At 42.6% G+C, this 15,831-nt stretch overlaps 1 protein-coding gene across 1 annotated transcript in view; it reads left to right on the top strand.

Moving 5' to 3' along the window:
- The window catches only part of LOC120977268 (solute carrier family 22 member 5-like), a 402,654-nt gene that overhangs the window by 341,818 nt on the left and 45,005 nt on the right, over nucleotides 1–15,831 (top strand). The window lies entirely within an intron of this gene.

Raw genomic sequence — 15,831 nt, 5'->3', positions numbered from 1 at the left:
TCATTAAGCAGTTGGGAAGGTGGAGTTCAGGGTGTTATGCTAGGTATGTGCCTGATCCACAGCTGGAAATGGCGCAGGCATTCTCCAAACTTCTGCTGTAGTTGTTACTTTAATAAATGTATCCCTTTTACTACTGAGTGGTTTTTGCCCCCTTATTGCAGGGCTTGACAAATTTCCTTGGAATCTAGGAGCCAGCTAAAAAAGTTAGGAGCCGTTTTTTTTTTTTAACCTTTATAAAGCCTTATTTTCAGCGACAAAAATAACATCTCTTAAATTAACATATAAAGAAGTCTAGAACCAAACAACATGGGCATTGTTTATTATCAGTGTACTGTGACGTCACTGTGTGCCGCATCTCCTCAGTGTTTATCAGTGTACTGTGACGTCACTGTGTGTATAATTCCTGCGCTGTGAGGTCACTGTGTGTATAATCCCTGCGCTGTGACGTCACTGTGTGTATAATCCCTGCGCTGTGACGTCACTGTGTGTATAATCCCTGTGCTGTGACGTCACTGTGTGTATAATCCCTGTGCTGTGACGTCACTGTGTGTATAATCCCTGCGCTGTGACGTCACTGTGTGTATAATCCCTGCGCTGTGACGTCACTATGTGTATAATCCCTGTGCTGCAGCTGACAGAACTGAGATCCCTTCCCCAGGATGTTTGGTCCGGGCTCATCATTCATCTCATAGAACTGCAGCTATGAAATCCACAGCGTATTGCAGCAAATACCAGCAAAATGGATAAGATTTTACCCAAAATCCTCACACTTCATAAAATCCACACGGAAATGAACCTACTGTGCACATTTCAAATCCGCACCGTGTTAATATATGATTTCACCATGTGTAACTGATCGTGGCTGAATTCCACAGCAAATCCACACGCTACATGTAGAGTTTGATGAAAAACCACAACAGGTAATCCTCTGTGGAAAATATTTCCATTGGAATTACCCTAGGAATACTGCGGGGGTCTTCCAGCTCTCTCATGGTTTGTCACCAAGCTTTCCTGGTCTCCTAGTCCTGAGGAGAACATATCTCAGTACGGGAACATATAGAGAAGTTATCAGATGATTTAGCCATTCAGGAGCCTTATGGCAGCTCCTAGGAGAACTGTGTGGTATACAGCCTGTCACCCAGCTTTCCTGAGGAGAATATATCTCAGTATGGGAACATATAGAGAAGTCATCAGATGATTTGGCCATTCAGTAGTCTTAGTTCTCATAGGAGCTGCAACCCGGCTTTCCAAGACTCCTGAATGGGTAAATCATATGATAACATATCTAAATGTTCCTATACTGAGATATATTCTCTTCAGGAGACCAGGAAAGCTGGGTGACAGACAGCCTGTATACCACCCAGCTCTCCTAGGAGCTGCCACCCGGCTTTCTGTGTGGTATACAGGCTGTCACCCAGCTTTCCTAGAAAGGGAAAGAACTAAGAAATGGCCGAATGGTAACTGCAGGGATGGAGCACGGTGCAGGAATGGCCACCAGTTGTGGCCAGCAGGAGCTCCGGCCTAATGACGGCAGCAGGTATGCAGCTCCCCGCTGGGTTCATGGCCGTGCTCGAGGCCAACAGACATTACAAACTTTGAGCCTACCGGATAAGTGCAGAGCGCATCATTTACCGCCGCAGAGCCGGCAGTGCAGGGACCTGGCAGCACTTGGTGTTCTGGGATGCTGCGCTGCCCGATCATGTCCCCTGCTGTAGCCGAAAGCTGAGGGGTCCGGGCAGGGTGGCAGTCCAAGCCTGGGCGCAAGTGATTGAAAAAAAATAAAAAAGGTTTCATTTTGCTCGCGGTCCTAACCCTCCAGCTGCTGGTGTGCTGGGCCTATTTTCAAGCAGGGGCAAATACCCAGTCGAGCCCTGCCTTATTGCATACTGACCATAGTGACCGTGGCACACCTCAGGTCAAGGTTAGGTAGGGTCATCACCTGCATGTTACAGGTACGAATCAGTGGGGCTCAGACTACAAGTTTGAGGCCAATTATTGGCCGGATTTGTGGGAGGAGCCCCACATATTTAAACCCCTCTGGTTCACCGACTCACCTGTCGGGGCGATCGAGTCATCCCACCCTCCCGTACCCCTTCCAGCAGCATTACTTTGAGTATGCCCCCTTATTGCATACTGACCATAGTGACTGTGGCACACCTCAGGTCAAGGTTAGGTAGGGTCATCACCTGCATGTTACAGGTATGAATCAGTGGGGCTCAGACTACAACTATTACCATCTTGACTATCTTCTTCTTTCTCACTCCCTATTGGATGTCCGCCCCGCTGCCGGTATTGAGCCCGTCTTATTCTCTGATCACTCCGTTATCTGGGTGACCTTGGAAATTGGGGACCATACCCGCTCCCAGGGTTCTTGGAAACTCAACGATAACATATTTAGAGACCCGGTTTGTGTGGCTGATGTTAAAGCTGCTATTTCAGACTTCAGGGAAGTATGCAGATCTTCATTTAGACGTTAAAACACAGAAAATTAGAAACTACATCTTGGGCCTGTTGGGCCCTAAACTTTCAGGAGAACACAGGGACATCCTAGAAGGGGAAATATCAGTACATGAGGTACAGGGCAATATTAAAAGATTGGCTGTTGGGAAATGCCCAGGCCCAGATGGCTTCACGCCCCGTTTTTTATAAGAAATTCCTCGAGGTCATCTCCAGCCCCTTTACCAAAATGTGCAATTCCTTGGCCGAGTGATCTTCCTTCACTCCTCAGGCCCTGACGGCTCACATTTGTGTTATTCCCAAGCAAGGAAAGGACCCTTTGGTCTGTAGTAATTACCGCCCAATCTTCTTAATTAACCTCGATGTGAAAATTTATGCCAGAATTCTAGCAGATAGACTGAAACCTTACTTGCCCTCTTTGATTCACGAGGATCAGACGGGTTTTGTCCCCGGTCAGGAATCCAGAGACAACACCATCCGCTCTCTGGCCCTGATAGCCTGAATCAACGCGACCAAATCTCCTCTTTGCCTTCTCTCGGTTGATGCCGATAAGGCGTTTGATCGTGTCGATTGGACCTTTCTGGGTGAATCTCTGAGGGCTTTTGGACTAGGTCCTAATATGATTTGAAGAATTCTTGCTCTTTACCATGACCCCAGAGCTCAAGTCCGGATTAATTGTTCTCTTTCAGCTCCTTTCCAGATACATAACGGCACAAGACAGCGGTGCCCACTTTCCCCCCTGCTGTGAGTTATGGTCATGGAATTCCTGTCTAGAGCCCTCCGTTCTAAATGAGTCCATCAAGGGTCTTCAGCTAGGGGATATGGAGTCCAAAATCGCCATATATGCGGATGACCTCCTCATATATTGCTCTGACCCAATAGTTAGCCTTCCCAATATTTTGAGGGAGTTTTCGGCCTTTGGCGACCTTAGTAATTTTAAGGTCAACCTTCACAAGTCTGAGATACTTAACATCAAGCTACACTCTAATTTAGTACATACCTTACAGTCTTCATTCCCCTTTCATTGGCCACCCAGACATGATTCCTATCTTGGCACAGCTATCCCCTCTAAGATTTCAGATCTCTTCTCTCAAAATTTTGCCCCACTTTTGGATGAAATAAAAAAGGATCTGATGGCCTGGAAGAACCTTCCGTTGTCGTGGTTTGGGAGGATTCATACATTAAAAATGAATGTTCTACCGCGGATACTATATCTCTTCCGCACTATCCCCATTCCTTTCCTTGCGGTTTCTTTCGAGCTCTCAGATCATTGTTCCTGAAGTTCACCTGGGCGGGCTCCTCCCCCAGACTGGGTTGGCGTTATCTAGTCCGGCACAAGTCGATGGGTGGCGTGGGGGTCCCAGACCTTCAAAAAATACCATACTGTATTGTAACTGGAAAAAATTTATTAAAATGGAAAATCTGCTAAAAAAGTGAAATTTTGAAATTGTATCTCTATTTTCCATTAATTCTTGTGGAACACCTAAAGGGTTAACAAAGTTTGTAAAATCAGTTTTGAATACCTTGAGGGGTGTAGTTTCTAGAATAGGGTCATTTTTGGGTGGTTTCTATTTAGCCTCGCAAAGTGACTTCAGACCTGAACTGGTCCTTAAAAATTGGGTTTTTGAAAATTTCAGAAAAATTTCAAGATTTGCTTCTAAACTTCTAAGCCTTGTAACATCCCCAAAAAATAAAATATCATTCCCAAAATGATCTAAACATGAAGTAGACATTTGGGGAATGTAAAGTAATAACTATTTTTGAAGGTATTACTATGTATTATAGAAGTAGAGAAATTGAAACTTGGAAATTTGCAATTTTTTAAAACTTTTTGGTAAATTTGGTATTTTTTTATAAATAAAAATGATTTTTTTTTACTTCATTTTACCATTCTCATGAAGTACAATATGTGACTAAAAAACAATCTCAGAATGGCCTGGATAAGTCAAAGCGTTTTAACCCCTTAAGGACTTAGGACGTATCGGTACGGCATGGGTCCCGAATCCTTAAGGACCCATGACGTACCGGTACGTCATGTCTTTAATTCGCGATTCCGGCGTTGCGGGGGTTAATCGGAACGGGATGCCGGCTGAAATCATTCAGCCGGCATCCCGTAACAGCCCCCCCCCCCCCCCCCCCCTATCGACGATCGCAGAAAACCGCAGGTCAATTCAGATTTGCAGTGTGCTGCGCTTTTAGCCGATTCTGAGACCGCGGGGATCAAACTTTAAAATGCCCCAAATAAAGTTTTATTAACCCCCCCCTGCACCCCTGAATGATATTATGTGGGCGGGTGGTGCAGGGGGGTGTCGCAGGCGGTGCGGGAGGGGTGTGCGGGAGGTGCGGAATAATCGTTGGCGTCTAGTGGGTATACCAGGGTGCCAGCACATTGCTGACACCCTGGTATAAACGGCTGACATCGGTGATGCGATGTCAGCCGTTTAACCCTTTCCATACAGCGGTCCGTACGGACCGCTGTATGGAAAAGGTTAACAGCTCAGGGAGCTCCCTCCCTCTCCCATCAGGGGGCTGCTGTGCCTTTGCAGCCCCCCGATGGGAGAGGGAGACAGCCCCGCCCTTACCCTTCCCCGTCTGCGAAGTTCTGACCAGTACTGAGCAGACGGGGAAGGTTCCCATGGCAACAGGACGCTGTCTCAGGCATCCTGCTGTCCATGGTGCTGAACAGATCTGTGCTAAAGGCAGAGATCTGTTCAGACAAAGTGTAAGTAAAATACAGTACAGTACAATATATATTGTACTGTACTGTATTATACAGACATCAGACCCACTGGATCTTCAAGAACCAAGTGGGTCTGGGTCAAAAAAATGTAAAAAAAAAGTGAAAAAAGTTAAGATTAAAAAAAACACATTTATCACTGAATAAAAAAAAATAAAATAAAATGCACTACACATATTAGGTATCGCCGCGTCCGTAATGACCTGATCTATAAAACGGTCATGTTACTTTCCCCGCACGGTGAACGCCATGAAAAATAAAAACTATGAGAAAATTGAAATTTTGCCCACCTTACTTCCCAAAAAAGGTAATAAAAGTGATCAAAAAAGTCGCATGTACGCCAAAATAGTACCAATCAAACCGTCATCTCATCCCGCAAAAATCATACCCTACCCAAGATAATCGCCCAAAAACTGAAAAAACTATGGCTCTTAGACTATGGAAACACTAAAACAGGATTTTTTTTGTTTCAAAAATGAAATCATTGTGTAAAACTTAAATAAATAAAAAAAAAGTATACATATTAGGTATCGACGCGTCCGTATCGACCGGCTCTATAAAAATATCACATGACCTAACCCCTCAGGTGACCACCGTAAAAAAAATAAAAATAAAAACGGTGTAAAAAAAGCCATTTTTTGTCATCTTACGTCACAAAAAGTGTAATAGCAAGCGATCAAAAAGTCATATGCACCCCAAAATAGTGTTAATCAAACCGTCATCTCATCCCGCAAAAAATGAGACCCTACTTAAGATAATCGCCCAAAAACTGAAAAAACTATGGCTCTTAGACTATGGAGACACTAAAACATTTTTTTTGTTTTAAGAATGAAATCATTGTGTAAAACTTACATAAATAAAAAAAAGATTGTTTACATATTAGGTATCACCACGTCCGTGACAACCTGCTCTGTAAAATTACCACATGATCTAACCTGTCAGATGAATGTTGTAAATAACAAAAAAATAAAAAAGTGCAAAAAAATCTATTTCTTGTTACCTTGCCGCACAAAAAAGTGTAATATAGAGCAACCAAAAATCATATGTACCCTAAACTAGTACCAACAAAACTGCCACCCTATCCCGTAGTTTCCAAAATGGGGTCACTTTTTTGGAGTTTCTACTCTAGGAGTGCATCAGGGGTGCTTCAAATGGGACATGGTGTCAAAAAACCAGTCCAGCAAAATCTGCGTTCTGCGGCTCTTCAAAAAACGCAGTGTTCACCTGATGAGGCCTGATTTTGTGCGCACACTTGCGTTCAGTCCGCCCCACCGCAGTAACAGAAATTCTTTTTTTTTCTGATCACTGCAAAAACACCGTAAAATCGCTGCGGCGCTATAAAGATCACTTTTGAGGGGCATGGCGAGTTCATAGAAAAAAATTTTTTTGCCACAAGTTAGCGGAAATTGATTTTATTTTATTTTTTCTTACTAACTTGTGCCAAAAAATAAAATCTTACATGAACTCACCATACCCCTCACAGAATCCAAATGCGTAAAAATGCCCTGTGAAATCCTAAAGGTACTCATTGGAATTTGGGCCCCTTTGCGCATCTTGGCTGCAAAAAAGTGTCACACATGTGGTATTGCCGTACTCATAAGAAGTAGGGCAATGTGTTTTGGGGTGTATTTTTGCATATACCCATGCTGGGTGAGAGAAATATCTCTGTAAATTGACAACTTTGTATAAAAAAAATTGAAAAAGTTGTCATTTACAGAGATATTTCTCACACATAGTATGGAAAAAAAGAAATCCGCAGCACATCCAATTGATCAAAAAGTAAAAAGAAGCTTTATTCACCAAGCATGCGACGTTTCAATCCTCTCAATGGGATTTTTCTCAAGCAGTGACAGGATTGAGAGGATTGAAACGTTGAAACGTCGCATGCTTGGTGAATAAAGCTTCTTTTTACTTTTTGATCAATTGGATGTGCTGCGGATTTCTTTTTTTCTATATTATTTGGAGGTGGATCGCCTACTCAGCCGCTGGCACTCCGTTTGTACTATTTTGACAGTAGTGCTGCCCACATTTTCTCTATTCACACATAGTATGGATATGTGTGAAAAGACACCCCAAAACACATTGCCCTACTTCTCCTGAGTACGGCGATACCACATGTGTGACACTTTTTTGTAGCCTAGGTGCGCAAAGGGGCCCAAATTCCAATGAGTACCTTTTAGGAGGGCATTTTTAGACATTTGGATTCCAGACTTCTTCTCACGCTTTAGGGCCCCTAAAATTCCAGGGCAGTATAAATACCCCACAAGTGACCCCATTTTGGAAAGAAGACACCCCAAGGTATTCCATGAGGGGCATGGCGAGTTCATGTAAAATTTTATTTTTTGTCACAAGTTAGTGGAATATGAGACTTTGTAAGAAAAAATAAATATATATATATATCTTTTTCCGCTAACTTGTGCCAAAAAAAAAACTTCTATGAACTCGCCATGCCCCTCACGGAATACCTTGGGGTATCTTCTTTCCAAAATGGGGTCACTTGTGGGGAATTTATACTGCCCTGGCATTTTAGGGGCCCTAAAGCGTGAGAAGAAGTTTGGAATCCAAATGCGTAAAAATGCCCTGTGAAATATTAAAGGTACTCATTGGAATTTGGGCCCCTTTGCGCACCTGGGCTGCAAAAAAGTGTCACACCTGTGGTATCGCCGTACTCAGAAGAAGTAGGACAATGTGTTTTGGGGTGTATTTTTACATATACCCATACTGTGTGTGAGAAATATCTCTGTAAATGACAACTTTTAAAATTTTTTTATACAAAGTTGTCAATTTACAGAGATATTTCTCTCACCCATCATGGGTATATGTAAAAATACACCCCAAAACACATTGCCCTACTTCTTCTGAGTATGGCGATACCACATGTGTGACACTTTTTTGCAGCCTAGGTGCGTAAAGGGGCCGAAAGTCCAACGAGTACCTTTAGGCTTTACAGGGTTGCTCACAATTTAGCCCCGCCGAAAATGGCAGAACAATAAACACACCCCACAAATGACCCCATTTCGGAAAGTAGACACCCCAAGGTATTCACTGAGGGGCATAAAGAGTCCGTCGGAGATTTTTTTTTTTTTTGCCAGAAGTTAGCAGAAATGGAATCTTTATTATTATTTTTTTTCCTCAGAAAGTGTCATTTTTCGCTAACTTGTGAAAAAAATTAAATCATACATAAACTCACCATGCCCCTCCGCGAATACTTTGCGGTGTCTTCTTTCTAAAATGGGGTCATTTGGGGGGTATTTATACTATCCTGGCATTCTAGCACCTCAAGAAACATGACAGGTGCTCAGAAAGTCAGAGCTGCTTCAAAATGCGGAAATTCACATTTTTGTACCATAGTTTGTAAACGCTATAACTTTTGCGCAAACCAATAAATATACACTTATTGGATTTTTTTTTATCAAAGACATGTAGCACAATAAATTTTGACACAAACTTGTATAGACATGTAATTATATTTGAACAATTTTACCAGAAAAAGTTAAAAATACACTATTTTTTTTTAAAATTGCGGTCTATTTTGATTAATCTCAGCAGCAATCAAATACCACCAAAAGAAAGCTGTATTTGTGAGAAGAAAAGGAGGTAAAATTCATTTGGGTGCCAAGTTGCATGACCGAGCAATAAACCGTTAAAGTTGTGAAGTGCCGATTTGTATAAAAGGGCCTGGTCACTAGGGGGGTATAAACCTGTGGTCCTTAAGTGGTTAAAGAGGACCTTTCACTACAATAACAAATCTAAACTAAGCATACAGACATGGAGAGCGACGCCCAGGGATCTCCCTGCACTTACTATTATCCCTGGGCGCCGCTCTGTTCTCCCGGTATAGGCTCCGGTATCTTTAGATTTTCGGCTCAACTGGGTGGAGCCTGCCGGCGTCTCCTTCTCCCAGGCTGTAGCGCTGGGCAATCGCAGCGCTCAGCTCATAGCCTGAGAGAAAAAAAAAACTATGCCGGCTATACCGGGAGAACGGAGCGGCACCCAGGGATAATAGTAAGTGCAGGGAGATCCCTGGGTGCCGCTCTCCATGTCTGTATGCTTAGTTTAGATTTTTTATTGTAGTGAAAGGTCCTTTTTAAGTACCGGGACATCAGGGCGTTCCTGTACGCCCTGTGTCCCCAAGAGGTTAGGGGGAAAAAAACTCCTTCCCGACTCCAATCAAGCAATCAGATAACTCCCTGGATCAACAACCCATCTCCAGTAGCTATAGCCTGTAATATTATTATACTCCAGAAAGTGAATAACCCCAATTTTGATAATTTTTCAGGGTACTGTAGTCCATCCATTCCAGTTATTAATTTAGTTGCCCTCCTCTGAACCCTCTCCAGCTCTGCTATGTCTGCCTTGTTCACAGGAGCCCAGAACTGTACACAGTACTCCATGTGTGGTCTGACTAATGATTTGTAGAGTGGTAGGACTATGTTCTCATCACGGCATCTATGCCCCTTTTGATGCAACCCATTATCTTATTGGCCTAGGCAGCAGATGCCTGACACTGGTTTCTACAGCTTAGTTTGCTGTTCACTAAAATTCCTAGGTCCTTTTCCATGTCAGTGTTACCCAGTGTTTTAACATTTAGTATGTACGGGTGACTTGCATTATTCCTTCCCATGTGCATAATCTTACATTTGTCAGTGTTAAACCTCATCTGCCACTTATCTATCCAGATCCATCTGTAGCAGTATACTGTCCTCTTCAGTGTCAATTACTTTATACAGTTTAGTGTCATCTGCAAAAAATAATATTTTACTGTGCAAGTCTTCTACAAGAACATTAATAAATATATTGAAGAGAATAGGGCCCAATACTGATCCCTGTGATACCCCACTAGTGACAGTGACCCAATCTGAGTGTGTACCGTTAATAACCACCCTCTGTTCTCTATCACTGAGCCAGTTACTTACCCACATACAGACATTTTCTCCCAGTCCAAGCATTCTCATTTTATATACTACCCTTTTATGCGCAAAATTAGAAAAAAGCATCTCCCACCTGCTCCCTACTGTCATTCTTTTATATATGTGCTGTGGCAGGCCGTGCCACTACATATTCAGCATGCCTGGTCATACTTTACTTTATGCATTTACTATACTTGGTCATACATTTACAGTTGTGTTCAAAATTATTCAACCCCCACTGAAATTGAGTGTTTTGGCCAGTTTGACATTGATTTTGATCATTTCAGTCATCTTGTTTACAATTAAATCAAAGAGGCACTTGTAAGTCAGACAAATATAACATAACATTTATAATGAAATAACCACAAATGTCTTTTCTGTGCTCACATCATTATCAGTTTTATTCAACCCCCAAGTGACATTCAATCTTAGTACTTAGTACAACATCCTTTTCCAGTTATAACAGCTTTTAAACGTGAAGCATAGCTTGACACAAGTGTCTTGCAGCGATCTACGGGTATCTTCGCCCATTCTTCATAGGCAAAAGCCTCCAGTTCAGTCACATTCTTAGGCTTGCGCGCTGCAACTGCTTTCTTTAAGTCCCACCAGAGGTTCTCAATCGGATTTAAGTCTGGTGACTGCGATGGCCACTTCAAAATGTTCCAGCCTTTAATCTGCAACCATGCGCTAGTGGACTTGGAGGTATGCTTGGGATCATTGTCCTGTTGAAAGGTCCAACGTCTCCCAAGCCTCAGGTTTGTGACGGACTGCATCACATTTTCATCCAATATCTCCTGGTACTGAAGAGAATTCATGGTACCTTGCACACGCTGAAGCTTCCCTGTACCTGTAGAAGCAAAACAGCCCGAAAGCATGATTGACCCCCCACCATGCTTCACAGTAGGCAAGGTGTTCTTTTCTTCATAGGCCTTGTTCTTCCTCCTCCAAACATAGCGTTGATCCATGGGCCCAAACAGTTCTAATTTTGTTTCATCAGTCCACAGAACACTATCCCAAAACTTTTGTGGTTTGTCCACATGACTTTTGGCATACTGCAGTTGAGTCTTCTTATTCTTTGGAGACAACAAGTGGGTGCGCCTGGGAGTTCTGGCATGGAGGCCTTCATTACGCAGTGTGCGCCTTATTGTCTGAGCTGAAACTTCAGTACCCACATCTGACAAATCTTTTTTCAGTTCCTCAGCAGTCACACGGGGACTTTTCTCCGCTTTGCGCTTCAGGTAGCGCACAGCAGTCGAAGTCAGCATCTTCTTGCTGCCACGACCAGGTAGCGTTTCAACAGTGCCCTTTGCCTTGAATTTGCGAATGATGCTTCCTATGGTGTCTCTTGGTATGTTTAACATCTTTGCAATCTTCTTAGAGCCATTGCCCTTCCTGTGAAGAGAAATCACCTATTCTCTTGTCTTCCTGGACCATTCTCTTGACTTGACCATGTTTGTAAACACACCAGTAAATGTCTAGAAGGAGCTGAGTATCACAGTCCTTTTAAATCTGCCTAATTGGTGCTTATTATGCTTGATTGCTGCTCCTTGACATCCACAGGTGTTTTCAATACCTGATCGAAAAGACTTGAATGAACCTCTGTTCTTAAGAGTGGTAGTCTTTAAGGGGGTTGAATAATTGTGTCAATGAAGAAATCACAAAAAAATAAATTAATACTGTATTACAAAAACAATTGATGTCATTTTAGTTGCATTTGGTTCTTTAAAAAGTCCTTGTAAGATTTCATTCTGAACACAATTACAAATGTACACTAAATTCCCTAAAACCCTTTACAGCATTGGGGGTTGAATAATTTTGAACACAACTGTATATATGCACTATGTATGCCTAGTCGTATGTACCATGGTTGTACCTTTTTATATATGGACTATGCATATATGAAGGTAAAACAAGGCATATACAGTCAGGTCCATAAATATCGGTACATCGACACAATTCTAACATTTTTGGCTCTATACACCACCACAATGAATTTGAGATGAAGCGAACAAGATGTGCTTTAACTGCAGACTGTCAGCTTTAATTTTAGGGTATTTACATCCAAACCAGGTGAACGGTGTAGGAATTACAACAGTTTGCATATGTGCCTCCCACTTGTTAAGGGACCAAAAGTAATGGGACAGAATAATAATCATAAATCAAACTTTAACTTTTTAATACGTGGTTGCAAATCCTTTGCAGTCAATTACAGCCTGAAGTCTGGAACGCATAGACCTCACCAGATGCTGGGTTTCATCCCTGGTGATGCACTGCCAGGCCTCTACTGCAACTGTCTTCAGTTCCTGCTTGTTCTTGGGGCATTTTCCCTTCAATTTTGTCTTCAGCAAGTGAAATGCATGCTCAATCGGATTCAGGTCAGGTGATTGACTTGGCCATTGCATAACATTCCACTTCTTTCCCTTAAAAAACTCTTTGGTTGATTTTGCAGTATGCTTTGGGTCATTGTCCATCTGCACTGTGAAGCGCCATCCAATGAGCTCTGAAGCATGTGGCTGAATATGAGCAGATAATATTGCCCGAAACACTTCAGAATTCATCCTGCTGCTTTTGTCAGCAGTCACATCATCAATAAAAACAATAGAACCAGTTCCATTGGCAGCCATACAATCCCATGCCATGACACTACCATGCTTCACTGATGAGGTGGTATGCTTAGGATCATGAGCAGTTCCTTTCCTTCTCCATACTCTTCTCTTCCCATCACTCTGGTACAAGTTGATCTTGGTCTCATCTGTCCATAGGATGTTGTTCCAGAACTGTGGAGACTTTTTTTTAGATGTCGTTTGGCAAACTCTAATCTGGCCTTCCTGTTTTTGAGGCTCACCAATGGTTTCCATCTTGTGGTGAACCCTCTGTATTCACTCTGGTGAAGTCTTCTCTTGATTGTTGACTTTGACACACATACACCTACCTCCTGGAGAGTGTTCTTGATCTGACCAACTGTTGTGAACGGTGTTTTCTTCACCAGGGAAAGAATTCTTCGGTCATCCACCACAGTTGTTTTCCGTGGTCTTCCGGGTCTTTTGGTGTTGCTGAGCTCACCGGTGCATTCCTTCTTTTTAAGAATGTTCCAAACAGTTGTTTTGGCCACGCTAATGTTTTTGCTATGTCTCTGATGGGTTTGTTTTGTTTTTTCAGCCTAATGATGGCTTGCTTCACTAATAGTGACAGCTCTTTGGATCTCTTCTTGAGACATGACAACAGATTCCAAATGCAAATAGCACACTTGAAATGAACTCTGGACCTTTTATCTGCTCATTGTAATTGGGATAATGAGGGAATAACACACACCTGGCCATGGAACAGCTGAGAAGGCAATTGTCCCATTACTTTTGGTCCCTTAACAAGTGGGAGGCATATATGCAAACTGTTGTAATTTTTACACTGTTCACCTGATTTGGATGTAAATACCCTCAAATTAAAGCTGACAGTCTGCAGTTAAAGCACATCTTGTTCGTTTCATTTCAAATCTTTTGTGGTGGTTTATAGAGCCCACAATGTTAGAATTGTGTCGATGTACCAATATTTATGGACCTGACTGTTTAGAGATATGATCAGTCTTGTTACACATATACTAATATATGACCACACATAGCACATATATAGACTCACATTGATATAGTGCAGTATGCAAAAAAGGTCTAATCTGCATACTGTACTGCGAGGTTACATGCACATATTCATGCATGAGGCCAAACAAAATGAACAGGTAATGTCTCCTTGTAGCTGTATGGTGGGCTCATAGTTGGCAACAGGACTGTTTCCAATTTTCACAGACTGTCCCTACAAATTCAGGCTTTCCCAGGCCAAACATCCCCCAAATTTACCAACTGCAATGTTGTCCCCCAAAATCAATTCCACTGGTGGGCCCTAGGAACCACAGTGTAAGGGCTCATGCACATGACCGTTGTTGTTTTGCGGTCCGTTTTTCACGGATTCGTTGTTCCGTATCTGAGGTTTTTTTTCCCTCTGATTTAAGTTCTCTTCCGTTCCATTATTCCACAAAACATATCCGTATGGAAACAGTAACTTATTAATCACCAAACACATGAGCAAGATGGGCTAGGCATAGCATTTCTATAGTATGGATCCGCAAAATACGGATAACATACAGATGTTCCGTGTGCGTTACGTATTTTTTGCGGACCCATTGTCTTTAATGGGACCTCGGACCATGATTTGCAAACAATAATAGGACATGTAATCTTGCAAACTGAGATGAAGAAAAAATAGGCAGCTAAGTGATCAGCTCACCTATGAAAGATTAAAACAGGATCCAGTTGCATGCATTCAGAGTGAGTTAAAACAGTTGGTATCCAAGTACGTTGCCATGGGTTTTCTCCCAAGTAAGTTCTTGGAGAAATTAATACCTCCTCATCCTATGAAACCCTCATGGTATTTCATACCCAAGGTGCATAAGTCACTGAGCCATCCCCCGGGTCGCCCTATTGTGGTCCGGATTGGCTCAGTGACAGAACCATTGTCCCAGTATGTTGACTGGTTATTAAGACCAATATTAAGTAGTGCCCCAGCCTACATCAGGGACACTAATGATTTCCTCCTCTCTTTGAAGCAATTTCATTGGCAGGAGGGTTATCAACTAGTGTCCCTGGATGTGGAGAGTTTTTACACACGCATACCACACACTGAAGGGGTTGCAGCAGTGATTGAGGACAGATTTTTGGGAGAAAAAAAGACTAATTGGTTACAGGAGAGGTTGCCGGCTGGTAACTATAAGGGTACATGCACACGTTCAGGATTCATGTGCGGAGAATCCGCACTGAAATCCGCAGGTGTTCGCAGGCAAATCTGTGCGGTCAATCCGCATTAATTGGTGCGGATTTGCATACGGATTTGCGTGCGGATTTGGTGCGGATTCGGTGCGGATTTTCCGCATGCGGATTTCACTAAGTGAATGAAGAAAATCCGGTCAGGAAAAAAAAAATTAATTGACATGTCGCGGATTTTAAAATCCGCACCGCAGGTCAAAATCCGCGCGAAAAAAATCCGCATCGTGTGCATTGAGAATTTCAAATTCTCATAGAATACAATGGACATGACCTACGGTGCGGATTTTCCGCACGCAAATCCGCGCGGAAAATCCGCACGCAATCCTGATCGTGTGCAGGGGGCCTAAATGTGGCAGTTGTTCGCTATGTGAACATAACTGCCAAAAAAAGATTGTCAAAATAGGTCCCATCACAAAAAGGATCACTAGTTTCATAAACTGTAGAAGTACTTATGTAGTATATGTTTTGATTTGTGATTGTGGCCACTTCTATGTGGGAACGACCATCAGATGTTTATTTGAGAGGATCAGGGAACATTTTAACTCTATAATGATGGGAAAAGGTTGCACCAGACTAGTTGACCATGTGAGAAAGGTACATGGAGGTAATGTGAAAGCACTGCAGTTTGCTGGGATAGAGACTGTCCCATACCCAGTTCAGAGAGGAGACAGACACCGCACCCTTTTGCAAAAAGAAGCAAAGTGGATCATCTGTACAGGAGCAACAGGTCAGCTTGGTCTGAATGACCGCAATGATTTAAATGCATTTTTGTAATATTGTATCTCTTTGTTGTAACATGTTTATCAATGATCTCTTGTGTGCACGGCTCCTGGTTGTTGTGGGTTACCATGGCAACCTGATGCCGGGGTATAAGAGGTCAGCACGTATGGGCGTGCACCTGTAGTGGCCTGAGGAA

The sequence above is a fragment of the Bufo bufo genome, chromosome 1 (genome assembly GCF_905171765.1).
Source record: "Bufo bufo chromosome 1, aBufBuf1.1, whole genome shotgun sequence".
Lineage (NCBI taxonomy): Eukaryota > Metazoa > Chordata > Amphibia > Anura > Bufonidae > Bufo > Bufo bufo.
The sequence above is the reverse complement of the archived record's forward strand: the minus strand, read 5'-3'. Positions and strand labels throughout refer to the sequence as shown.